The following is a 27,381-nucleotide window of genomic DNA, read 5'->3' as shown; positions in this document are numbered from 1 at the left end:
TTATGATTGGCAATGTGTCAATAATTTTACTTACAGCATTTTATTTATTCTCTTTTGATTTTTATAAATTATATAATCCTGTTTTACAGATGAGAAAGCTGAGAATCAAAAGGGGCTAAATAACTTGTTCAAAACCTATTAGATAGAATCAGTAGAACAGATTCTCATTAAGTTCTGTCTGACATCTCCACCCACTCACTATGCTAAATTTTCTCAATAAAATAATAAGGTAATAGTAAGGTATTTAGCACCTCCACTCTAAGAGCGAAAATAAATTGAACCAGACCGGCATTACTAAAACCAATAGCAAAAGTCTGGTCCCACCGGTAAGTGGGAGAGAGGTAAATTAGTTTTTTAAAAGGGCAGCACTCATAAATGCAACTGTAAGGATTTTTGTTTCTTTAAATCCTTGTACACTATGTTGTTTCATTACAAGAAAAAGAAATTCATGTATTTTTTATTGTCTAAAAATAAATTGGTTTTCATTTGTAAAAAGCAAACTAAGAATAATAATTAGTGGGGTAAACTGTTTTTCTCCATTGCCTGTGCAGAAAGACATTCTTAGCTATAAAAAGAATATATAATAGATTTTTTGTGGGGGTGGGACCACAGGGACCCTCTAGAGATTGTTTTCTAAGAAACTTCATGTAATGGCAATAGATTCATCACAGTCTGGCCTTCTTTGTAAACTTCTTAGATTTGTTCTAATCCTAAAATAGATCCATCTCTTGGCGACCTACGTATTTTAACCAATCACTTTCATCCTCCAAATCAACATACATTATTTCTTTATATGTATTGCTACATTCACTCTGATTATAAGCTGGTCTTCTTGGCCAGGAATAGTGATGCTGCTGCTGCTGCTGATGGTGTCAATAAATGAGGAGAAAATACATTTTAGCACTTACTTCGTGCCTGGCACTCCCGAAAGCATTTTGCATATATTAACTAATGTAGCCTTAAAACAACCATATGATATAAGCACTATTATTTTCATCTCCATTTTAGAGTTTAAAAAACAGCCACAAGTAAAGTAAGTTGCCCAAGTGCACACACTGGAAAGGGTGGGTCCTGAACTCGCACCAGGCTGCCTGGGACTGCTGCCCGTACTTACCCACTCAGCTGGGCTGTTGCATAAAGGGGCTGTGAGTATTTGATGGGGTCTGATCTGATCTGTGTTTGTTTTGCTATTTCAGTACTCAAAGAACACTCTCATTTCCTCATTTCTGAATTATAATGAGGGTGAGCAGAAGTGCAACGTTTTGTAGGCTCCAAACACTGACAACAGAATGACCACATTTTCAAAAATACATAGCAGGGGCATGTGACAATGTGTTTGTGGATGTTTGTACTGATTTCAGGGTTAAAAGAGTCTAGAACTCTGCATGACGTGGTTTAGAGGCATGAAATGGGGGGATATTTTGTTGGTTTGTGGAACAAAGTGCAAGTATGTTTTAGAAGAGATTAGTAAATCTGAAATACATGCGGTCCACACATAAAGTAAATCTCTCTGTCTATCTTGAGCTACCTTAAAAATCTGGCAACTGGTCTGGGAGTTAAAAGTAAAATACCTTAGGGAGGATTAAGGAATTCTTCTACATGCATCCTAAAGTCTCAGCACTTTTTGAGTGAGAGAACTCTATGTGGTGGATTTGGGGCCTGTCCCCCAGTAATAGCAATATAAAAACATTGCATTATATTTTTTAGTGAATTTTAACTTTACTATTTTTTTATACTTTGTTTTTCCCATAGGGAAAGGAAAATATAAAGAAAATGAAGAGGTACCTTTTATTCTTATGTTATCCCAACACAATTTCCTTATCGTTATGTAGAGTTGAAATATATCTGCCCAAACATAATTGAATAAACTGCAAAATTCATCAAAAAATGTGAATATTAAAAGTGGAATAATAACATTAACCTGAAACTGCAGAAACTGTGGACCTCATAATCATTAACTTCCTATGTTTCAAATAGAATTCACTCTTGCCTTTCTGAGGCAGAATCTTATGAGATAAAATGATGGTGATGACTGGTGAGTTTCAGACTGGTTTACACGTAAACCTCTAACCTCAATTTATGGCTATGATCACTGTTTATAGAGCCATTCTTCTTCTCTTCATTGGCTTTAGATTTTTCTTTTTTTACCTTAAAGCCCATTATGTTAAATGTTTCCTTTCATTGCTACCAGGTTATCATTTTCCCTATGATATAGATATGTAATTCCTTATTCATAATAGTTTTAGTCATAGAAAATTTAAAAGTCCTCTCCATGATTATGGATATTTCTAAAAGTATATGTTTCTGTTGGACTTCTACATATGATTTTTACACTCCTATTATTATGTTTCTTCTGCTCTGCATAATCACAAACAATAACACCACACTTTCACTGGTTCCTTCAAAACACAAGTTTTTCCAGAATTTATCTTACACTCAGAATTGTGGAGGTTATAGAGATGGTTGTAATGTTGACAGAGTTTTTTATAATTTTATTATTTCACCCATGCACCCAGGTTCCTTCATGAATTCCATGTTGTTCTCTGTTATAGGGAGAGACATGGCTTCCCACATCTCATATTCCTTAACACGAATGTCCCTAACACAACCTATCAACACGCTCTATAGAACAAAATCCTTTCATTATCAAAGTTTCGGTTTTTTCAAAAGGAATTATAGTTATAGATCCCAATTTACTTTTATTTTTTATCACATGTAATTCTTACTCTTATTGTCTACTTAAACTATTCCCCTTTTGTTTTTGCTTTTCAGAGAGCTTAGGACTAAATACATTTTCTTAATCCATGATTTTAGATATTTGTATTTTTATTTTTTCCTGCTTTATTATAAGATTCTTAAGACTTATTTTCATGTAAATTACTTTTACTTTAAGCAGTTGAATACTTTTTTGAAGTAAAAAGGTTATTAATATTTTTCCTTGTTTTTGTGTGTATATGTATATGCATACACATACATATGTATGTACTTATATGATACATACACACATATATTCATGTATAAGCATGTAGGTGTGTATATGTATGTGTGTGTCTAAAGAATTTTTCTCAATCTCCCTAATACAGATTTCAAGGTTATTCATGCTACAGGATCACTGTGAATCCTCTTCTGCCATTTCATTTTTCATTTTAGGGGCAGTTTGTGGGAAGTATTTAGGAGCTTAATGTGATATCTGGTGGATGGTTCAATCTCAGATTCATAAAAGAGCTGAGCATTAGCATATATGAGATTTCCATTTGTAATGGAATTACCAAGGTCCAGATACACCTCTTAGATGGATAAAATGACTCATGGCCAAGATCAGATTAAATAAGTAGCTTTCTGGAGAGTGATATAAACAAGGTAGTGAAATGGCAGTTTTCTACTCTCTTTCTCTACCCAAAAACACTGATTTTGACAATCATTCCCACACAAGAGAACCTTTGTGGGAGTCCAAAGTGCCCTGCAGGGAAGTTTTAACACATCATTGGAGAAAAGAAAGTCTGAGATTGGATACATCAAAGGGCGTAAAAGGAACAGTTTTGTTTTACTCGTCACCCCTCCTCCAAGGCCACACAGCTCAGTGCCAAGAGATGTCTTGGCTCATGATTTCTCTCAAATGAGAAAGTAATGGTGTAAAAGTTAGCACCTGTCTTTCCCAGCTGTGTAGGATGTTGCTAAAGAGACCCAATTATTTCACACCTCATTCAGAGTACTGAGGTGATCTGCATGACCAAGAGTCAGGGAGAGGCTAAAAGCACAACAGCTAGGGCCCAGGACTCATCAAAGATAAGCAGCTACTATGGATGCCATTAGGAAGCTTGCCCATGAGCCGCTGGGGATGTTTCACTTGTGGCACCTGTCAACCGGCTCGTGGGCACACCCAATGCTCTGTATGCCTTTCCCCACCCTTCCACACATACCCCATGGCCGGCTCCTTGTGCCTGGCCTGGAGGGCAATGAGTGTGAGCCTTTGCAGACAGATAGTGAGCATGCACAGAGAGCTGGTTCAACTCTTTGGGACTGGTAGAAAGCATACAAGCTTGAGCACTCAGCCCCACCCTATGAAAAGCAAAAGGGGATCTGTCAGCATTCACCCTGGTTTTATAGGATCAAGAGAAGGCATACAATTTTAAGGACACCTACCCTCCAACCAAGAAGGAACAAGAAATATGGAGCAGGCGTATCTAAAAAAAGTCTCAGAGAGCCTCAGAATCTTCAGCAGGCCTGAAAAGTGAAGAAATTTCTTTTCCAAAGTCCATCAGTAAAGAAGACTAGAGGACATGACTGCTGCTTTAAATGTGAAGACAATAGTGCAAGACCCAATGAACATGAAAAAATAAAGAAAACACAATCCACCAAAGGGGCACAATAACTTTTCAGTAACTGGCTCCAAAGAATTGAAGATCCATGCTGTGTCAAATATGAAATTCAAAGTACTTGTTTTAAGGAAGCTCAGTGAACTACAAGAAAACCCAAAAAGTTAACAAAATCAGTAAAAACAAACAAGAACAAAATCAGAAGTTTAACAGAGATAGAAATAATAAAGATGAATCAAACAGAAATTTTGGATCTGAAAATGCAATAAATTACATTTTTAAAAATGCTATAGAGCTAATCAATGACAGACTTGAACAAGCAGCAGAAAGCATCTGTAAACTCAAAGACAAGTCATCTGAAATTATCGAGTCAAAAGAACAAAGGAGAATTTTAAAAAGAGTGAAGAAAGCTTGTGTAATTTATGAGATATCATCAAGTGAAAGGATTTACATGTTAGTGGGTCTCTAGAAGAAGAAGAGAGGGAGAAAAACACAGAAAGATTAATAAAGGAGCAATGGCCAAAAACTTCATAAATCTTGGGAGAGATATGGAGATCCAAGTTCATGAAGCTTCTCTTTTACAAAGAGGACTAAACAAGACTAGAAAGAAGTGGTTGTAGAATGAGCAACTGGCATGCTTGAAAGTTGAGCAAGAAACTGTTTTCTTCTGTAGTCAGAGTGGGGCATTAATGATTTGTGTTTGCTTAAACTTAGGTGTAAGACAAAGTTTAGGATTATGGAAGATGGAAAGAAGTCTGTTGAAGTTTGGTCAAGTCAATGGGCATTTTGTTCAGATTGGTCAATGAAGACAGTTTAGCTAACCATTAAGAGGTAACAATGGAAATGTGAAAGGTCTATGTCAAACCTTATCATAAATAAACAAGAGGGCCATCTGTGAGTCTTATCCAGGACATATGGGGGAAAATGGTTCCTTGCAGTAAGTTGTTCTCTGGAACACAAAAGTAGACACCTTAACCAACACTGTTTTTCAGGAGCACAGTTCTCAAGTAAAGTTCAACATCATCATTAGTCATTGGAATATGGAATTATTTCCAAAGAGAATTACCAGAGTTCTACTAAATTGTGAAAGAAAATATATTGCCAGAAAGACCATGAGTCCCACTTTTTAAAACCTCCCTTTGGCTCATCAGGCTTTAAAACAACTCCATATCCCACATTTGCATGAGTATGAACAGCTTGCAGGAGTTGTACAGTCTCCAAGTTGTGCATTTGCCCCAATTTCTATTTCAAGTATGTCCATGGGGGATAATAGATGAGGCAAAACTTCAAGTAGTTCTGGGCTGGAGGTCATGGAGAACATGAAGAAGAGGTTTATCCAAGAATCATGGGCTATTTAAAGGAACTTTCTCATCCTCAGAGTAGGGGGTCCTTCATAGTTGCTATGGCCAAAAGCTTCCCTTAAAAAGAAAAAAAAAAGCTTTCACTGTGAGTATCGTGCATATGTTCCATTCTTGTTTAATGGTAAATCCATGAAAAATTGGAGATAGCTTTGTTCTGGACTTTGAATAGACAGGACTGTGCATCTCCTGGAGATCTAGACTTTGAACTGGGTAGAGGGACTGGAGTGGCTGCTGGGTTGCCTCCCTTTGGGACATAAAGATGGGTATACCATGGGGTGAAGAGCATGAATAATTGAAGGCCATAGAAGCTCACTACAGCAAACACGACTAGCTTCTACCATAGACTCTTCTTTTACGGAGTGTTTTGTTTTTGTTGTTGCTAGAAAGTGACTTCTCAGAGGAAATGTCTGCTCCCACTACTGCCTTTGCATATAACTAGTCTCATATGACTAGCTATGACCAATGGAATGGGAGTATACATTATATAAAGCAAAACAATTTGACCCCCAAAAAGTAGAAGGTAAGAGCCCAAAACGTAAAAGCAAATAAGACTAATAAATCTGTCCTGGATATATATGCTAATGGTAAAAAGAGGGAAAGGGGTTAATATAAATCTAGAATAAAGTAAATGTCAATAATTGGATCACATGTTTTAATGTCATCTCCTTTAAGCAGCACCAAAATCTATACAGATGAGAAAAATCTAGGCTCAGAGACGTTAATAAATTGCTCAAGGTCAAAATATGCCTAAAAAATGCAATAAGTTTTCAAACTCAAATGCTTTGGATTCTTTTGATCCTACCATGCCACTTCCAGTTAAATTTTTTCAGTTATCATATACAGCATTTCTTTATTATCATCATCATCTTTGTCATCATCATCATCATCGCCACCATCAATAGCAATAATATTATGATTATCATCATTATCATTATCATCTCACTTAGAATTTATTGTGTACCTACTGTATGACTGGAACTGGATAGATACTTCCAAGCATTGTCTCTAACCTTCATTATCAAATAGATTTTTATCCCACTTATCATTTGTGGAGCCCCTATTTTGTGCCAACCACTAGCTCTCATGTTTGGTATATATTATTTTTTGTCTTCATAACAACACTCTAAGTAAAGCAGTTATTATCCTTATGTTCCTGAAGCAGAAACTGAGGTTTAGACAGATTAAGGTGCCAAATAGTTCATATACTGTGAAATAGAATTCATCCTGGCTACTTGGTGTGTAACCAAGACAGCATTCAAATTCCTCAATATGTGTGGTACATCATGTCTTTTCAGAAATCTTTCTCATATATTATGTTATTTGATCACCAGAAGAATCATTAATGTAGGCAATTCTTAGAGATGAAAAAACTGAGTTGAATAGAACTGACATGACTCAAGGCTCAAAATGTTTTGGTGGAAAAATGAGGGCTTGAATATGTTTTCTACTGCACCCCAACACAAGGCCTGCTTTCAATGGGCAATTGCTACCACCTGAGCAATGGTGCCCAATTGTTCACACACACGTAAAAATGGTAACCAACGAGTCCCATTGACCTGAATTTTGAAGTTGAGATTTGCCTCTCTGGTCTGGAGGAGGTAACTTTCCAGAAAAAGCATCATTTTACTACCTCCTCTATAAAAGGGAAAGCTCAATTTATTTAATGCAATTTGGAGGGATTTTTTAATTAGAGATTATTAATTTTGCTCAGATGTGAGAAGTGAAGATAAAGTAAATATACAACCCAAAAGAAGAGAAGTATGCTTTTCATTCTCATAAAATACCTTTTTTTTTTCCTTTTTACTACTGACCTCTTCTCACAACCATATAAGAGTCCACAGGACCTGAGCTGGCTTTGGCATAAGCTCAGTGGATATAAGTGACTAGGAATGACTAGGAATATAAGGTTGTGGGGGCCTCTACCCCACCTTTGTTACCAACCATCACTGAAAAAGAAAGTTCCTTCTTCTAATTGTTACTTCTGGTTTTATCCTGAAATTCTCTGCAATGTTGATCAGCAAAAGGATACAATTTAAAAGTGGAGGTGGTGGTTGGGGGCAGTTATACATCCTTACGTGGTATCACATATGTGTGGGCACTTGCACATGAAGATTCTAAGCCAAGCAGGACTCGCCATACCCCCAAGGTTGGGAAGACTGAAGTGAAGAACCAACTTCAAGTTACTTTTCAGGCCTTGAGAATGGGCATGATAAATCTTTGGAGGGCTATTGACTGCAAATTTAATCCCTCAAAATGTGTGGACATGTTTGGAAAGTATTGTTACTCCCAACCACATTTGCATAACAAGGGCAGGAATCCACTAGGGTAAGTCCAGAAGGCCTATCATACTGGCCTGCTCAGAATGTATTAGCATGGGGCTCAAGGATATCCGAGGAGCCATGATCCCTGCAAATATTGTTAACATTGTACACTTGAAACCTATATAATTTTTTAGCCAATGTAGGCTCAATAAATTCAATAAAAATAAAATCTTTTCCTTAATAAAAAATAATAATCTAAAAAATAACACTATTTGGAATATTCAATAGTTATTTCAGATTGCAAGGAAAGCAATGAAATATACATTAATACATGAGAATTTCATAGCAGTTCTTAAATTTAACAAAATAAAAAGATGGATAGGGTAGCAATTCTAGGGCAAATAATCTGCCATCTGAACAAATGTATACTAATTTTGTAGCTTCTCCCACTGCAATAGGAAATGGGGCATTGAAAATCTATCACTTTTCCCTCAACCTGTGCCACATAGGAGGATGGAGATGGGAGAGCTGAACATCACTTATGGGGATGAAGGAGAGAGGTGATGAACACAAAAAAGGCAGCCCACAGTCTGAAATACAAATGCCATAAATTCACAAGTAAAGCATTATTAAAAATTTCCAGCCCCATAAATGCTGCCATTAATCACTTTCAAATTAACCTGATGTGAGTTAAATTATTGCAAGTTCCTGTGTAAATTAAATCATTATTAGTTGCAGGCTTTTTTTTTTTTTTTTTTTCCTTTTTGGTACAAGCAGCAGCTGAGAAGGAAAGGATGGGGAGACCTACTGGTTTCAATTTACAAAAAAAGGTTTGGGGGCAAAAAAGATTTTTGCTTGATTACAAGAGCAAAACCACTTCACAGTATAATATCACAATAATTGTAGCCATATATCATAACATGTCATAAGTCCAGGACAAAGCTCAGCCGCCTTTCGTAAATGGCAGCCAAGAAGGCAGGCAAAGCAAATGAATGAGGTAATGGATTTCTTTCCCCTTATTCCACTAGAGAGCAGTGTTCTTTTGTACAAATCAGGTAGGTTGTTTTCTGCATATAACCTGGGATGAAAATCTCCTACATAACAGAAGTTTTAGTGGCAACGGAAAGGCCTCTCTCCTGCTGTAAAGCTGCTCATTCTGAATAAAAGATGAAGTCTGTCTTTTCCAGCAAAGGTCGCTCTTCTGTCAATAGGTGTACTTCTGAGTCTGTCTTCTTTTCATATGGAAAAGGTGTTGGCTATTCAAAAACAGATCCTGTAAAGATATCCTACAGTAAACTTTTTCAGATGGCAGTCTCCTGCCAAAACAGCCTGACAGTAATCAGCCAGTAGTTATCCTTTTAAGTAAAACAAGGATATAAATAATAATTTCAAAAAATACCTAAAACAATTCAGGAGACAGTAAACAACTCTCTCAGGAATAGGAATAAAAGCAAATAAAAGGAAGAGTGAGGGGAAGGAATGCAAGTGTGTTCTGAAAAGTCTTCTGACTCCCTGCTTTTTAAATTTTTAACTCATTCTACTGCCAGTACTTTTATTGCTAAGGTTGCAAACATTAAGTGTGCATGATAAGTATTTTGTCTGCTTCTATGAGAAGATATTCTGTCATAGGTAATTTGGCTACAACTTCTTGGTGGATCAGTTAACATTCCAAGAAGCCCAAGGCCATGCTAACGATAGCTGAATTTTGCCTCCTCATTGCATGTTTTATAAATATATTTCTAGCTCTTAGTCTTCAGCACATGGAAAGAGGCAGAGCAAAACCAGCAGGTTTATGTGTATGTGTGTATGTAACTGACTGCTTTTCTTGGTCAATAAGAATTAAATTACTGGGTAATTTTGGTTTCTTCTAGAAGGAAATGAATTTGCTCTTAAGTATTTAGAATCACTAGAGAGCCTTTTAGGCATTCCTGGATACAAATCAATGCCACCTGAAGTGTGGTTTCCTTATGAATTCAGCCCCATTTTTCTCCATTTGCTCTTGGTATTATTTTTCTGATACACCACATCACTTTGCTATTTCCTTTTCCTAAACACACAGAACAACATAGTTGTAGGCAAAATGTCTTGGGAGAAAATAAATGGGGAAAAATCTGAGGTCTGACAAGTGACAATAGCAAAGGCTCTTCAGAGTATTCACCGTGTTAATTTAGAAACATCGGAGCATATAAAGTGTCAAATTTGACATCGGCAGAATCTGGAATTTATTTGGGCCTGCTCATCTTTGCCAGTGTGCTACACTTTTTTGACACAGTAGATGTAGGGAATTTAATATTCCTTGACTTTAAACTTGGGCTTCCTAAATTACAAATTCAGGTATCTTGAAGAACAGTGTTTCGCATCAGATTTGTCACATAGACGATGTTGAATAAACAGAGCTGAATACATGAATGATTGAATGGAGAGAGGAAGTAATAAACTTCTCCCTTCTAACCTGGTTTAATGCCACATACTTAGGATTCAGCTACAACTGGAGTTTTGTCTGTCTCACAAAAATCTGTAAATTTACTGATTAGATATCAAGAATAGTAAAGAGGATTTCATGGGATCTCTATTAACAGGTAGTCCTGGGTTTGAAGAATCATGGCTCTGCTACATACTTTACGGTGTCTCATGGTGTGCAGCTTTCTGAGTCTGCATTCGTACAAACTGGATCAACAGTCCTTCTCTTCCACAATTGTGAGGACAATGGGTAACTTTACTTTTGCTCAAAACAAGACACTTGAAAATGGAAGAGAATATATGTACTTAAATGGAGTCATGCAGCAAGAGGCATAATTTCTCACTTTCAAATAAAATCATTTGATTAGGTCAAATCAAAGGGGAAATGTTACAAGACTAGAATTTCTTGGCCACAAACATATTTTGCTTCTCCTGGGAAGACAAGTCAGCTAAGTAAATAATTAAGTAAACCATCTGATTTGAAATGTCTTGAATATCTCAGCCCTAGAGCAGGGTAAAATAGAGAGTTTCAAAAGTTTTTGGATTTAGATTCAATGCTTTGAAAGGCACTTAACAAATTATAAGTGCATATATTCATTGGGGAGGGCAAGTTGGCAATATGTTCAAAAGCCTTAGAAATATTCATAAACTTTGAGGTAATAATTCTTTTCCAAGAAAGGCATCCCAGAGAAATAACCATCAGTGATATGCAATTAAAAGCTTACATACAAGACTGTTTATAACATTTTTTATAATAGTGAAAAATTGGGGACAATTTAAATGTCTAACAATAGGAGATTAGTTAACTATATTATGCTATTTCCTTACAATAGTCCATTATGAAGCCATTAAAACTGTATTTTCAAATAATGTTTAATGACATGGAAAATGCTCAAATATAAATTTAAGTGAAAAAAGAGGACATAAAACTGAATTTATAATGTAATGTCAATTTTGTAAAACTGAGCATTTCACATAAATAATTTCATTCAATATGTTTTAAGTAGGCTACCAAAATATTGTCAAAGCATGAAAATTTAAGACAAATGTATTTCAAGTTTAAGAATAAAATACTGTTCTTTCTCTTTTCTCTATGTTCAAGTTCAGATTAATAATCATGAGCATATATGATACAGTTCATATTTTCTTCACATGTTTTATTGTCTCCAAATTCTGACATAATGATATATACCATTTATTGACAGAAATAAACAATAAGTTTTGTTTAGTTTTAACTACACAGAGAAATTGTAATTCACTTTGCACCACTACATTGAAGAAATTTAGGGCACGTTTGACAAGTTTTGGGATGGGCCCAAATGAATTAGATTCATACTTCATCCAAATTTTCCAAGGGACATGTTGTGATGAAATTTATGTAGATATATCTGACCACCTCGTTAAGTTTATTTGCAAAGAGATTGCAGAAAACCTACTGGAATGTAACAAACTTACATGGAAAAGCAGGAGCTGGATTCTTGTAATCACCCTCAGAGATACATAGTGCTTGCAAGTGGCCAAAATTCAAAGATGGCCTTGCCTGATTCTATCATTTCTATGGGAAAAGGACAGTGAGGGAGAATTGTAGATAAAAAATGGACAAGTTGCTTCCCTGAACTCTATGACACATTTGGATCCCAATAATACTTTTTCTGGATCCCTGCAATGGATTTTTATATTGAAAAGAAAAAAATTTGCATTCATCATTCCCTTATAGCACTGATACCATGAAGACTTATAGAATCAACCAATAAAGAAATAGATTTGGTTTATCAGCAAGAGAGAATTTGCACTTAGATCAGCAACCATTGGCAGGAACATTGCTATTCCTAATAGAGGAACACCAAGATGCATTGTGCCTGCAAGTAAATGAAGATTTTCTTGAATGCATATGAGGTACCCATTAGGTGCTACCAGATATAATATGGAGGGAGGAGATTTGTATGCAGTTGGAGTAACTGAGTGAAAAAGAGACAAACAGAGCCAGGAAAATAAAATATATTTTGGTTCTATTTCTGTGGAAGCCATTTATTTTCAGATCAAAAACTCAAGTTGTTTACCAAATCAAGATTTTCACAGTCTTCCACCTCTGGGGGCAATGAACTAGATCAAAGTCCTTAGGACTGATCCAGAGCAGGACTGATGCTGAATTAGATTTATAAGGAAAGATGCAATGAATAAAGTGAAAGTAGAATATCAGAATATAGCTCCAATACTGTACAGAATGTAGAAGAATGAATAGTATGTTTCAACACACTCACAAATATACACTAATTTTTGCATTAAAAAGTATTTATGTATTTAATTAACTCAATATGCCAATTGGGTTCATATAACCCAGTTTTAGTATCTGAATTTATTTTTTAGAATAGTTATATTTGTAAACATTGATACTTCATGATTTTTATTCTTTCTTAGGGGTCTTCCAAAGAATTGTGGGGAAGAACCAGACATTTTTTTAAACTAGAATAAAATTCATTATATTTCATAATTATCACTTGAATTCATTGAAAACTTTCATATCTATAAGATATAGTGCAAGTTTTTGTTAATTTTATTTTTCCCTGTTTCTTAAAACATTTTACTATATATTCCCCCTAGGAATTATTTTCTCATTATCAATCATTCTCAGGTATACTTAAAAATAAGAAAAGAGAGGAATAATTAAGTCACCCAGAAGCATAGTAAAATATTGAAATAAATAATCACTATTGTGTCTTCCTTCAGTTTTTTTTTATTGTGCAGTTTAAAAAGTATTGTATTATCTTATGAGAAGGTATGAAAGGAGACTAGAGACATCATTTTATAGTCCATTTTTAGTTTTTATTGAACACAATTTTGAATTCAGAATTTCTCATGTTCTGCTCATAATGGCAAAAAGAAAAAAAATGAAAGAGGAAGATAATTTCACAACTGCAAGGTAATGGAGAAATCATATGCAAACACAGATAGAATTACTCTATATTGTAATGATGATAGTAAAATTTATCACACAGACAAAATTTAAGACAATAAATATTCAGATGAAAATATCCTAGATGAGTTTTCTCAAATTTAAAAATAAATAAATGAACAGTATATTTTTAAGGATGAAAAAGAAATAGTTTCCTCATACAGTTAGTCATTCAACAGAAAGCATATTACCATGCAAAATTAGGATGAAAAGTGGACCATCCTGTTTTGTTAAAATGATGTATGACAGTATCCTTGTACCTACTATGATGTTTGTGCACAAAACTTTACTTAATGGAGTTTGTAAGCAGATAACTGTGAAGATAAGTGTATATAAAAAAAGTGATTGGAAAAAAATGTGATCAGTAGAAACAAAAAAATCAGTTGAGCATTTTGAATGGTGTTTATAAATATAAAACTGAAAATGGGTTGTAATTACAGAGCAAAGAAGATACAACCAAAGTTATATCATCCAAAAATTTCAAAAATTGTTTTTAAATATTGCATTTTATGATGATTATGCAATATGGACAAGAAATAATGATAAGCTAGAACCTGTTAGATATATATATTTGAAATATAGTCATATATTAACCTGGGACACTGTCCTTGAGGGCATATATAACATGAAAATTAGGAAAATATGAAATAAAAATTTGTTTACTATGTTCAAATTCTTATTACAATTTTTACATGATTTTCACTATCCATCTATTTTTATGCTTTTGAATTTTTTTGTAAAATAATTTTAGAATATAAAAAGTAAATAAAAAGAGTACATTGAATCCAGATGGTAAATGGCAAAGACTATTTTTCCTGGCATATGAGGGTAAGGCTTTAGTGTGAGGACTAGAAGTAGTTAGGTTCTTGAACTTGACCCAGGTGTGATGCTAAACTAGGAATATTTCATGGCACAGTTCTGGGAGTTAGTTTGAAACAAGACATGTGATAAAAATGAAATTTGGATCCAAAATTACAGTTACATAAAACATGCTAATATCTTCGGACAAATACAGCAGAAAATTTCTTAGCCAGTTTTTCCCTCTCCCTCTCTGCATGCCTTTCTTTCTACTTCTATCTTCTTCATCTCCCTCCCTGTCTCTTCCTCCCCCTTTTTTTGTGAGTCTGGATTAATTTAGAAACTCCTGAAAGGACATCTAAGTGGCTGTCCTTACTTTATTCCAATTATGGATCCAGGAAAAAAATGTTGGCAGTCTCTTACAGAAAGCCGATCCACTGAATTATTCCAGACAATTGTTTAAACTCTTAGGATTTATATGGTTCCATAAGAAAAATTCTAAATAAAGAATAATTACCTTAATCTCAACTAATATACTTTTGGCATTATTTATTACATCTATAGGAAATTCTTATGGTCTTTATCTATTTATTCTCTTTCTATATTATTCAATAATCTAGATTGCTGCAAACCTTGATTGCTGCAACTGAATGATTTAGTCAGTATATTCTTATTGAGCAGCCACTATATGCCATACAATGGGAATACAAGATAATAAGATATGATTCTTTCTTTCAATAAGAAATGGATTCAAATAGTAAGAAATTACAATAATTTAAGGGTGGAATAAGGAACAATTGGTTCAAGGGGTTCAATTCATAGAAAAAAAAAAGCAATGCATTTCTGGGGGAGAGACACAAGAAATCTGTTGAAGCAATATGAACAAAATGTAGCCTCTGTTAATTTTCAGGCATTCTCTCTCTCTCTCTCTCTCTTATATATATATATATCTTATTTCATAGGTAAGGAAAGAAGTTTTATTTACTCTGCAACACTAAAGTGTCTGACATGGCTATCACAAGTGTAAGTTCTCTGTGAATGGCTACCTTCCCATTGTTTGAAGATGCATGCGGTTGAAGAGTCCTTTTGGCAAGCCAGCTAAGTGAGAATGATGCCTTAACTTTGGACTAACTTTTTGCCCAAACAAACTAATGTTGCCTGCCAATGGCCTGAATAACAACCCAAAAGGGCCATAATGTCATAAAACGGATGAAATGGATTTTTTCACCCTACCCACCAGGGTAGTAAAAAAATATAAAATCTACATCCAAATACGCACAATAAATTTCCATTGCTTTAGGGGCAAAATTAAAGCATTTCTGTTTCCTTTTTATTCTGGATCATAGCCCTGGCTTTTTTTTGGGGGGGGGGTTGTTTTGTTTTGTTTTGTTGTTCCTTCCTTTTTCCTTTTCCTAATGGAATTCTAATTCTTCAACTTTCCTTTTTAATAGTTGTCCTGGTAACTTCTAGAACAGCTGCCCTCTGGGAAAGCTCTTTTTTTTTTTCTTTTCACTTAATTTGCCCCTTCTACACCCACCCCTCAGGTCCCATATTTTTCAGTAATGCAAATTGGGCAATTATTTACTTTTTGCTTGAGTTTAAAAAGCACATCCACAGGCGCACAAATGCATTTTGGATCTCATTCATGCAGAAAAATTACTGGTAACTTGATGAATCTGCAAGTAATTTTACAAAAATGTTTAGCAAGTTTTGCCAAGGATGACTGACCCCCGGCCTTGCTTCCCTGATGTAAGTTTTTGAGTGTGTTGGCCTGGTCTGATCAGTACCAGCTGTGAGTGCTTTGGTTGTGCACGTCACATACTAAGTGGAGGAGAGAGGACAACATACCCTATCTAATGCAGGCTCGAAGGTTTGTGAACTACGATAGAAATGAGACTACAATTCAAACTTAAGCACGTCTTTCAATTCTACTAGGCTCCTGTCTGCTCAGTTAAGCCAGTGGTCCCCAACATTTTTGGCACCAGGGACAGGTTTCGTGGAAGACAATTTTTCCACAGACGAGTGGTGGAGGGAGACAGAACACGGAGCTCTGGTGGTAATGGGAGTGGTGTCCATGGATGGGGAGGAGGGAGGTTGAGGACCACTGGGTTAAGCTATTTGATTATACCCTAGTGTCACTTAAACTCTTTCAATCAGATGCTGCTCAGACCAGACAGAGTAGATATGGCTAACAAATAACAAAACAAATTCTTTAAAAAATAGCTTTGCTTAATAGAGGTTTTAAAAATTATATTTTTGGTCAAATTTCTTCATACAACTCTAAGGGAAAAAGGAAAAACAATGCAATATCAGTAAGGTATTGTAATTTCCTTAGAGACAAATAAGAAATTGATTCCAGGACATGTTATTTTAGTAGGAGTTCAAATGATTTAGCTTTTCTATTTTTTTCTTTGAAAGATCATGGAGCTGGTAAAAGCATGGGGTATTTTGAATATATTTACATCCAGACTAAATGTCAACATGGAAATGCCCCCTAAAATTTGTTTATAAAAGTGGAGTCATGTATTCTATATTTTATTTCATCCACACAGAAAGTAGGACAAGGTCTGTGGTATGAGAAGAATATGAATTTGAGGTTGAGCGTAGCAGACACAGATGAAGACTGCTGCTGAGAGAAAGGTGGTAGTTAGGGCTGAGTGGTGGAAAGTCCATGAGAGCTGGCAAAACAATAGCAGCACTACTCAGAGTAGTGCAGCAATGGCAAGAACGAAAGATAAATTATGAGTAGGAGTCAAATCATCAAGAGTTACAGGCTGGGCTTTCAAGGTTTCCCCAAAATGTTCAAAATAGGCATGCTTAAAATTAATCCTTTGCCCTTGGCCTTGTGGTACAGTTGGTAGGAGTATCATTCTGTAGAACAAAGTGTTGTAGGTTCAATTCCCAATCAGGGCACAAGCATGTGCGAGAAGCAACCGATCAATGTTTCTCTCTCACTTTGATGTTTCTCTCTCTCCCCCATCCACCCTTCTCCTCTCTCTAGGATCAATGAGCATGTCCTTTAAAAAAAAAAATCAATTCTTTGAGAATTATAAATGTCTTCTATTACAAAGGCTTATTTTTAAATGGAGTTTCCTAAGAATAGAACAGTAGAAAGAGAGTAAATAAAGACCATAAGAATTTCCTATATAAGAAATAATGCCAAAAAGATTTCAAATTAAATTAAAATAATCACTTTGGGATGTTCTTCAATGATCACTTGAATGGGAAGATATTTGACCTTGTCATAAAATAAGAATATGACATTAAGGACATTGCCTGTATAGCTTCTGGTTTTTTCATATTAAAATTACATGATCTTTAATATCCCTTCCAGTTCTTCACCTTTCTGATGCTCACTAGAATATCCATATAGCCTTTCAGAATGAGTGGATTATTGCAGTTGTGAACCTGGGTTCTGGAATAGAACAAATTTGCGTTTGAATCTTCACCTTCTCCATTATGATATTAAGCAAGTTACTGGGACTTTGAACCTCAACATTTTTATCTGTAAATGAAAATAAAATCATACATCAGATTGTAAAAGTGATAATGAGCACTCAGTATATATAAATAAATACTGCATTTCTTCACTTCTAAAGTGCCATTACTTTAACTTTTTTGTGAGGATATAGTAAAAGGAAATACTATTATATGAAATATACACACTATTTGTAAGTTGTTTCCCAACTCAGGAATCTAAAGTGAGAAAACAGTAATGTTTCATTAAAAAATAACTCAAATATTCTCCCATTTTTGGTTATAATTTTCTGTTGGTAAATATGGTAAGAGTTTTGAAAAGAGAGAGGAAAGAAAGTGTTGTGGTTTCCAATATGCAATTAGCATTCACAGATTCAACCATGAATAGAACTTTATACTACCTTTCCCACCAGTGGAAAGAAGAAAGAATTACACCTTCAACTCAAATTTAGGTCAGAGAAAAATTGAAGACCTACTTCCCTTTATAAATTCTACCTAAGTTATGCTTGTAAGACAATTCCACAATACTTTTTTTAGAGAGTACATGAGATAAAATTCACTTAGTCGTTGTCAGTGTTACTTGGTTACTAACATGATATTTTTAGCTTCTGTAACAAGCTATATTTCTCAGAAGAAGAGTAACAAATCAGGGCAAAGCAAAGGAGGTGAGACAAAGAATAAAGAGGATAAAATTATGGTTCTAATATGAGAAATAGCCATAAAATTGCTGATATATTGAAATCATGTTAGATACTTTCCTAAAACTTCCATTTTGTGTAAGCTACTTCATATTTAATACTTTTTAAAAGGATTATGTAAAAGCTACAATGAGAACCTATCAAACACTTAATGAATTGTTTCTAATGTCTTGAATTTCATTTTTACTAAAAATAGAGTATAGCCTATCTTAGTGGAGACACAGACTAGGGGAGGTGCAAACTCTGTCTGTCTGTTGACCTATCTGTTTAATGTTAGCATTTCAGCTATACTCTTTACCAGAAGTCTGATCTGGAAAAATATATTTAGCTAATGTTTTCCCTATCATATTTAGTATGAAGTATAATTATCTAGGAAAATTCAAAAGGAATAAACCAGGAAAATGAAAATTGCATTGACCAAAGAAGATACAGTTGAACAGGGGATAAATATTTTATTATTTTTCCCACAGCATTGGTCAAACCCAAATGGCTAGAGTTTTAAAATCTGGTATGTGAAATTTGGAAAAGAAATTTTTAAAGAAAATTTTGGAAAAAACTTACAGAATGGATTTAAACAACCCAGGTTCGGAGAAACTATGATTCTATTTTAGTAATTTTGAATCAAGTCTTGTTAAACCCTGGAAACCCAATTATCTCTTTTAATTTTATGGTTCATAGTGTAGAAGAACAATGCTTTATCTAGTCTGGCTCAGTCTTTGGAAAGCAAAACAAAAGCTCTTACTATGTAAATAATTTAGCTTTTCGTGTGTCCATGGCTCAGTATCATAAAATGTCTAATCTATTCCACATGCCTACCCAAAGTAGGACCTGCACATGGGACCATTCAGTATAGAGGAAATTACTGGATTGATTATGTATTGTTATTAATTATTATATATAGGGGAAGTGCTTGGCTCATTTATGAGATAATCTCAGGGGCCATCTCTGTGGCCCTTCTTGAATCAAAAGGCAATAAATAGCAAAGCTCAAGGAGGGGACTTGACTGAGAGTTTAATGAAACAAGATTCCTTTGTAAACATATCCTTCACAAGGGGATTTCCATAACATGGGAGCCAATTTAATGAGGCACTGGAACAAAATCTTGAAATCATAGTTACAGTTTATTGTTTTAAATACAGGGAGAAAAGAAATTTCTCATTTTACCATAGTTTTACTATTAAGAGTCTCGTGAGAACAGCTAATGAGAAGTTATACATTTCTGATGAAGAAACTCTTTATTTACCCATACATTTCAAGGGTCACAATTGCAGCAACAGTAACTGGCTTGAGAAGAGATTATGCGGAGGCAGATAATACAGCTCATCGAACTATGTGATCCTGCCAGTACACACACCCAGTAAAGCTCTGTCTGGGATTACAGACCTGACATTTTGGGCTCACTGGTTAAGAAGAGACTTTTGAAAAAAGCAAACAGAAGTTAAAACAACAAAACCAAATTAACTTTTTTCTCTTCAACTGTGAAATCACCTTCCAAATCCTAGTGACTCTTCTCTGCCCATAATACTTACTGAAGCATTTTCTACAACTACATTGAGCTCATAATATCAAAAGTAGAATAGTAAGTACATCACTGAATTCTATATGCTCTACTACTAAGTAAGTAGAACAGTAATAATAACTATTTATAACCAATATTAATTAATAAATAATAACTTCATTTACACTATTCAGGTATAGGTAATAAAAATACCCAAAATCTGAAATAGTGTTTTCACTAATGAGTATGTTTCCAATACAACCGGACACTTGATAATCATAAAACCAAAAACTATACCCTGTTTTAAAATCTAAAAATTTGAATATTACTAAAAAGCTCATTAATAAAACCATTAATTTTCTTGTGACTCATTATAATTATACTAAATGATAAAGAAAGAGAAGTATAATTTATGAGAGACAAACTTAAATTTCAAAGTGTTTAATTGTACAATTTTCTTATTATGCTGGTAAACTTCTGCATGTATGAAATATACTGATTATACATTTATAAATACAGATTGATTAGGAGATAAGAATGAGAAAGAATAAAACAAGCAAGAAACAAACAAAAAAAATCATCCTTACATTCTAACTATACTATACTACACTATATAGGGAACGTCAATAAACTTTCTGCTAATGAATGAAGTGCAACTAATGAAATTCCCCGTTGGACATTTTTCAGATTTTAAATTTTGAAATGACATCTCTCACAAAGGTAGAAGCAATTTTACCCCATTAACATCTTGAAATTCTCACACAATGAAAATGGAAAGAGAAAGTAAAATGATGTTAAAGAGAAAGCTAATTAAAATTAGGAAGTTTGCTTGGTTAATGTCTAGACTTTAGAGACCTAGGTTTGACGAATACATACCTTGCAGCTTAGCCTTAAGATTGACCTGCAATTAAACAGCTTGATGAATAAATCTCTGTCTCTCTTAAAGTGCTACAGACCCACATTGCAACGTCCCAACATTGAATAAAAAAAGAAGAAGAAAAGAATGCAGAATTTTATAAATCCTATTGTACTCAAAATTAATGTAAAGGAACAACTGTGGAAAGGGAGGAAGTACTTTCAAGAATCACTGACCCAAAGAACAGCTTCATTCCCAGAAAGAGTCTCCACTGTGTTTAGTGAGTTGTTTTTATTTATTTCACTATGAAATTTGGCACCAATTATAAATTGATTTGAATTGACACTTCCCATTAGAATGCAAATTCTCCTGCTATAAATAGATGGTCTTTCCTAAATGTTTAAGATCAGATCACTGAAAACAAGCAAATGAAAAAAAAAAAAGGAAAAAGAAGAAATGATCTGATGGTAGAGGGAAGAGCTAGCACTTTTGGACATTGAAGAATTTGTGGGTAGAGCAAGGATACAGCAGGCCACGAGATAACCTTGGATGTTGGAGGACTGGGAAGGAACTAAGGATTGGGAAGGGCTGGGTGATGTAAGAGGGAGATCATATGACAAATATAAAACCATGCCCAACAAGCCTACATCTGTGAAAATAGTGTGTGTGGCACACACCGATGTGCCATTTTAATCAGGAGGTTCACTTGCAACCCAAACCATCACAGGCAATCAACAGGGCCCTGAGGGAAAACCAGAACCAGATGCAGTTTGGAATGTCCCTGGCATTCCAAATCTAGAGATGGCATAAAATAAAATAGACAATACAGAAATCTGAAGAATTGACACAAAATTTATGAGAAGTCATCAACAAAGCAATGGGATGAGGAAAGGCTAGAGAAGGATGGGGTCAAGTAAAATGGGAAGATTCTTATAAAGTATGGAGAAATCACATTAATCAAAAATATTGAAAATTTTATGGGGAAAAGTTTTAATTTCTAGCATACTCGATAAAATACTATTGTGAGAATTGGGCAGATATAATGTGTTTAAAGATGAGAAAACAACTCACATGGAAACAGATCACTCAAATTAATCTACAGATTAAATACTATGCAGATGAAATTATAGTTAAGATATTTTGAGCATTCAGCAAACAAATTCTAAAATTCAGGTAAAAGAATGTTGTTCATAGTAGAAGAATCTGTGTTGACAAAAAAATTAAAAGGGGTGACTAACACCAGATAGTAAGGCAAACAATGACAATATCATCACAAGAGTATGACTGTCATAAAAACACATAGATCAATGAATCATAATAGATAACTCAGCTGCAGACTTATGTGTATGAAGAAACTATATATGATAAAGGTGACAACAGGAAGCAATGGAGAAGTGTGCATAGTTACGGAGCTAGACTGATTGACTTACTAAATGTAAATATGCATCACTAATTTATGCTATATTCAAAGATATACTCAAGAAAAATTAACTAACTATTGTGAAAGATAAAAAATATAATGTGCAAATAGTAAATAGCTTCATAAATTTGAGATGGGAAAATTTCTTAAACAAGACCCAGAAACTAGTAGTTATTAATCAAAGCATTGACAGATTTGATTTACAGAAAATTAATAATGTTTATTCATCAAAAGCAGATAAAATTCACAGAGAGAGAACAGAGTAAGAGAAAATGTTTGTAATGTCTATGTTTGACAAATAAAAATAATCGGGTATATACAAAAACTCCTTGAATAATACAAGAAAGAGTTGGGAAACAAAATAGAAAAATGTTTGAAGAATTTGAATAAGCCAATCAAAGAACAGGGAGCATAAATGTCTAACAATTATTTGAAGAGGTGGTTGAAACCAATGATTAGATAAATGCAAACCAAAATAATACTGTGATAATATATACACATGGGAACATCAACAATTTGTAGAGTAAGTGATACAAAATATAGGCCAGGATGTGGGGAGAATATTTATTAACTTTCAGTGGAAGTGTGAATTGGTTAAACCATTAAAAAAAATGTGCTGGCATTATTTAGTTAAATGTAGGCTGTATATATTCTCTAACCTAAAGAGTCTACTCTTGGATATATATAATAATAAATATTTGCATAGTTCCCAAAGAGGTCAGGTATAAGTTTGTTTACTGCAGTAACAATAGTATTTTGCTTCCAGCTCATGCTGCTACAAACAGCATGTGGGTGCAAACAGGGATGTCTGTATCTCTGCAGCTGTTTGAACCCACTGGATGTGTGGACAGTGTCATAAATAGACCTCAGGGCACTGTACTGAATATGAAGAAAAGAAATAAAACTGAATTTATAGCAAAACATCACAAATGTAAATTAAAAGTAATATGCAAAGAACACATGTAATTTGAGATGGAAGAATTTATAGGTAGACACATAGCAAAGATATTTAGAGTGCTAGTTTGCAGAAGAGAAGAGAAAGCAAATAGGGATCATCATAGAAAGGAAAAATTTGCTGAAGGGCTCTTAGTAGGCAAACGATGATAATGTGGGATATTCTTGACTCAGTCCTCTAAACTTGATATCACTAGAAGGAAGAGGAGGAGAAGAAGGATTCAATATCTGGCCTGACCTGTTAGCTCAAAAATGTGAGCAGGACACATTCCTTATTTCTGATCCTTTTGGTAAGGGCTTCTTTTTGGGCAAGTTTCCCCGCCTACCAGGGGTTATTGGGTTGCATGTTTCTCCTTTATATTAAGTAAAGTAGAGTACTTTGCTCCCCTGAAGCATCAAAGAAAGTTCAGGTCTTCTGTATAATTGTATAGGTCATGTTTGAATGTTGGCACTTCCTTACTTAGAGTCTGGTGTCTAGCTCCCCACCCCAGGCAGACTGAGGTTGATTCTCCCCAAACCCCTTTTTACGAAGGCCTAAATATGTTTCGCTTCCTCCAGGGAGTGGTCTGCTTCAGCCTTATCTCACTGCTCCAACTTTCACATCATTCTTATTTTCTGGAATGTGTGGATATCAATGTTAAGATTTCTGATGTTTTGATGGTTTTTTTTTTTTAAGACAGAATGCCAAATAGTTTTTTATTGAACTGAATTACATTCATTTTTTTTCATTTTATTTATTTATTTTTTTAAATACATTTGTCTCTGCCTCCCCCCCCCCCCCACCACTTTCCCTTGTCCCCTCCCTCCTTCCCTCCCTCAGCTCTTCCCCTTTGGTTTTGTCCATGAGTCCTTGCTATATGTTCCTTGACTTTCCCCTTCCCTTCCCTTTCCCTGCCCCCCCCCCTTCCCTCTTGTCTCTGTTGATTTCTTTTCCTTTCAGTGCTGCTGGTCATATTTTCCTTGCATCTTTGTATTGTTGGTTAGGTTCCACTTATAGGTGAGATCATATGGTATTTGTCTTTCGCCCCATGGCTTATTTCACTTAGCATAATGCTCTCGAGTTCCATCCATGCTGTCATGAAGTTTAGTAGTTCTTTTTTTCTTTCTGCTGTGTAGTATTCCATTGTGTATATGTACCATTACTTTTTGATCCAATCATCTACTGATGGGCATTTCAGTTGCTTCCAACACTTGACTATTGTAAATTCTGCTGCTATGAACATTGGGGTGCATAGGTTCTTTTGTATTGGCATTTTGGTGTTCTTAGGGTATAGTCCCAGCAGGGGAATCACTGAATCAAAAGGCAGTTCCATTTTCAGCTTTTTGAGGAAATTCCACACTGCTTTCCACAGTGGCTGCACCAGTCCTCATTCCCACCAACAGTGTACTAGTGTTCCCTTTTCTCCACAGCCTCGCCAGCACCTGTTGTTTGTTGATCTGTTTATGATGGCCATTCTGACCGGTGTGAAGTGGTACCTCATGGTGGTTTTGATCTGCATTTCTCTGATGGCTAGTGATGCTGAGCCTCCTTTCAAATGCCTCTGGGCCCTCTGTATCTCCTCCTTGGAAAAGCATCTGCCCAGGTCCTTTGCCCATTTTTTGAATGGATCGTTTGTCTTCTTGGAATGGAGTCGAGTGAGTTCTTTATATATCTTGGAGATCAAACCTCTATCTGATGTATCATTAGCAAATATATTTTCCCATAGGGTTGGCTCCCTTTTCATTTTGCTGATGTTTTCTTTTGCCATGCAGAAGCTTCTTATTTTGATGAGGTCCCACTTGTTTATTCTTTCCTTTATGTCCCTTGTTTTAGGAGACATATCAGTGAAAAAATTGCTGCGTGGGATATCTGAGAGTTTCCTGCCAATGTTCTCCTCTAGGACTTTGATGGTGTTGCGACTTATATTTAAGTCTTTTATCCATCTTGAGTTTATTTTTGTGTATGGTGTCAGCTGATGATCCAATTTCAATTTTTTGCATGTAGCCATCCAGCTCTCCCAGCACCATTTGTTGAAGAGGCTATTATGGCTCCATTTTATGCTTCTGCCCCGTTTGTCAAATATTAGATGCCCATAGAGACCTGGGCTTATTTCTGGGCTTTCTATTCTGTTCCACTGGTCTATGGGTCTGTTCTTGTGCAGTACCAGATTGTTTTGAGTATAATGGCTTTGTAGTAGAGTTTGATGTCCAGTATTGTGATCCCTCCTACTTTGTGTTTCTTTCTCAAAATTGCTGCGGCTATTCGGGGTCGTTTATGGTTCCATATACATTTTTGAAATGTCTGTTCTGTTTCTGTGAAATACGTCATTGGTATCTTAATAGGTATTGCGTTGAATCTATAAATTGCTTTGGGTAGTATGGATATTTTGATGACATTAATTCTTCCAATCCATGAGCACGGTATATGCTTCCATTTATTTGTGTCTTCCTTAATTTCTTTTTTCAATGTTGTATAGTTTTCTGTGTACAGGTCTTTTACGTCTTTGGTTAAATTTATGCCTAGGTACTTTATTTTCCTTCTTGCTATATCGAATGGTATTTTTTCTCTGATTTCTTCTTCTTCTATTGCATTGCTGGTGTACAAAAATGCCTTTGATTTCTGAATGTTGACTTTGTATCCTGCTGTTTTGCCAAATTCACTTATTAGGTTGAGGAGTTTTTTGGTAGAGTCTACAGGGTTCTCTATGTACACTATCATGTCATCTGCAAACAATGATAGCTTTACTTCCTCCTTTCCTATTTGGATGCCTTTTATCTCTTTCTCTTGTCTGACTGCTGTGGCTAGGACTTCCAATACGATGTTGAAAAGAAGCAGTGAGAGCGGACATCCTTGTAGTGTTCCCGATCTTAGTGGGAACGCTTTCAATTTTTGTCCGTTGAGTATGATATTGGCTGTAGGTTTTTCATATATGGCCTTTCTTATGTTGAGGAATGTCCCATTTATTCCCATTTTGCTGAGTGTTTTGATCATAAATGGGTGCTGTACCTTATCGAATGCTTTTTCTGCGTCTATCGAGATGATCATGTGGTTTTTGTCTTTTCTTTTATTTATGTGATGTATTACCTTTATTGACTTGCGTATATTGAACCATCCCTGCATCCCTGGGATGAATCCCACTTGATCGTGGTGGATAATCTTTTTAATGTATTGCTGGATGCGGTTTGCCAATATTTTGTTGAGGATTTAGCATCTATGTTCATCAGCAAAATTGGCCTGTAGTTTTCTTTCTTTGTAGGGTCTTTAATTGGTTTTGGGATTGGGGTGATGCTGGCCTCGTAGAAAGAGTCTGGGAGTCTTCCCTCCTCTTGGATTTTTTGGAATAGTCTGAGAAGGACAGGGGTTAGCTCTTCCTTAAATGTTTTGTAAAATTCTCCTGTGAAACCATCCGGCCCTGGGCTTTTGTGTGCTGGGAGATCTTGATTACTGCTTCAATTTCCCCAGCTGTTATCGGTCTGTTCAAGCTTTTTGTTTCTTCCTCCTTCAGTGTTGGAAGATTATACTTTTCTAAAAATGTGTCCATTTCATCAAGATTTTCAAATTTCTTGGCATATAATTGTTCATAATAATTTCTGATGATCATTTGTATTTCTGTGGTATCAGTTGTTATTTCTCCTCTTTCATTTCTGATATTATTAATTTGGGTCCTCTCCCTTTTTTTCTTGATGAGTCTGCTTAAAGGCTTGTCAATTTTATTTATCTTTTCAAAGAACCAGCTCTGGCTTGGTTGATCCTCTGAATTGTTCTTTTTGTCTCTATGTCATTCAGTTCTGCTCTAATCTTGACTATTTCCTTCCTTCTACTTGCTCTGGGATTTATTTGTTGTTGTTTCTCCAGTTCTTGAAGTTGTAGTGTTAGGTCTTTATTTGAAATGTTTCTATCTTTTTTAGGTAAGCCTGTATTGCTATCAACTTCCCTCTCAGGACTGCCTTTGCTGTGTCCCATAGGTTTTAGACTGTTGTCTGTTCATTTTCATTTGTTTCCAGAAATGTTTTGATATCTTCTCTTATCTCATTATTGACCCATTCATTGTTTAATAGTGTACTGTTCAGTCTCCATGAGATTGAAAGTTTTTGAAGTTTCTCTTTGAGGTTGATTTCCAGTTTCAAGGCCTTGTGGTCCGAGAAAAAGTTTGGTATTATTTCAATTTTCCTGAATTTGCTGAGGCTTGGTTTGTGTCCTATCATGTGATCTATCTTTGAAAAACTGCCATGAGCATTTGAAAAGAATGTGCATTTTTCTTCTTTGGGATGTAAAGTTCTATATATGTCAGTTAAGTCTCTTTGATTCAGTGTGTCATTCAGTGCCACAATATGTTTATTAATATTTTG

The sequence above is a fragment of the Pteronotus mesoamericanus genome, unplaced genomic scaffold (genome assembly GCF_021234165.1).
Source record: "Pteronotus mesoamericanus isolate MK-2021 breed Mesoamerican mustached bat unplaced genomic scaffold, CSHL_Meso_final contig_73, whole genome shotgun sequence".
Lineage (NCBI taxonomy): Eukaryota > Metazoa > Chordata > Mammalia > Chiroptera > Mormoopidae > Pteronotus > Pteronotus mesoamericanus.
This window is presented reverse-complemented; position numbering follows the sequence as displayed.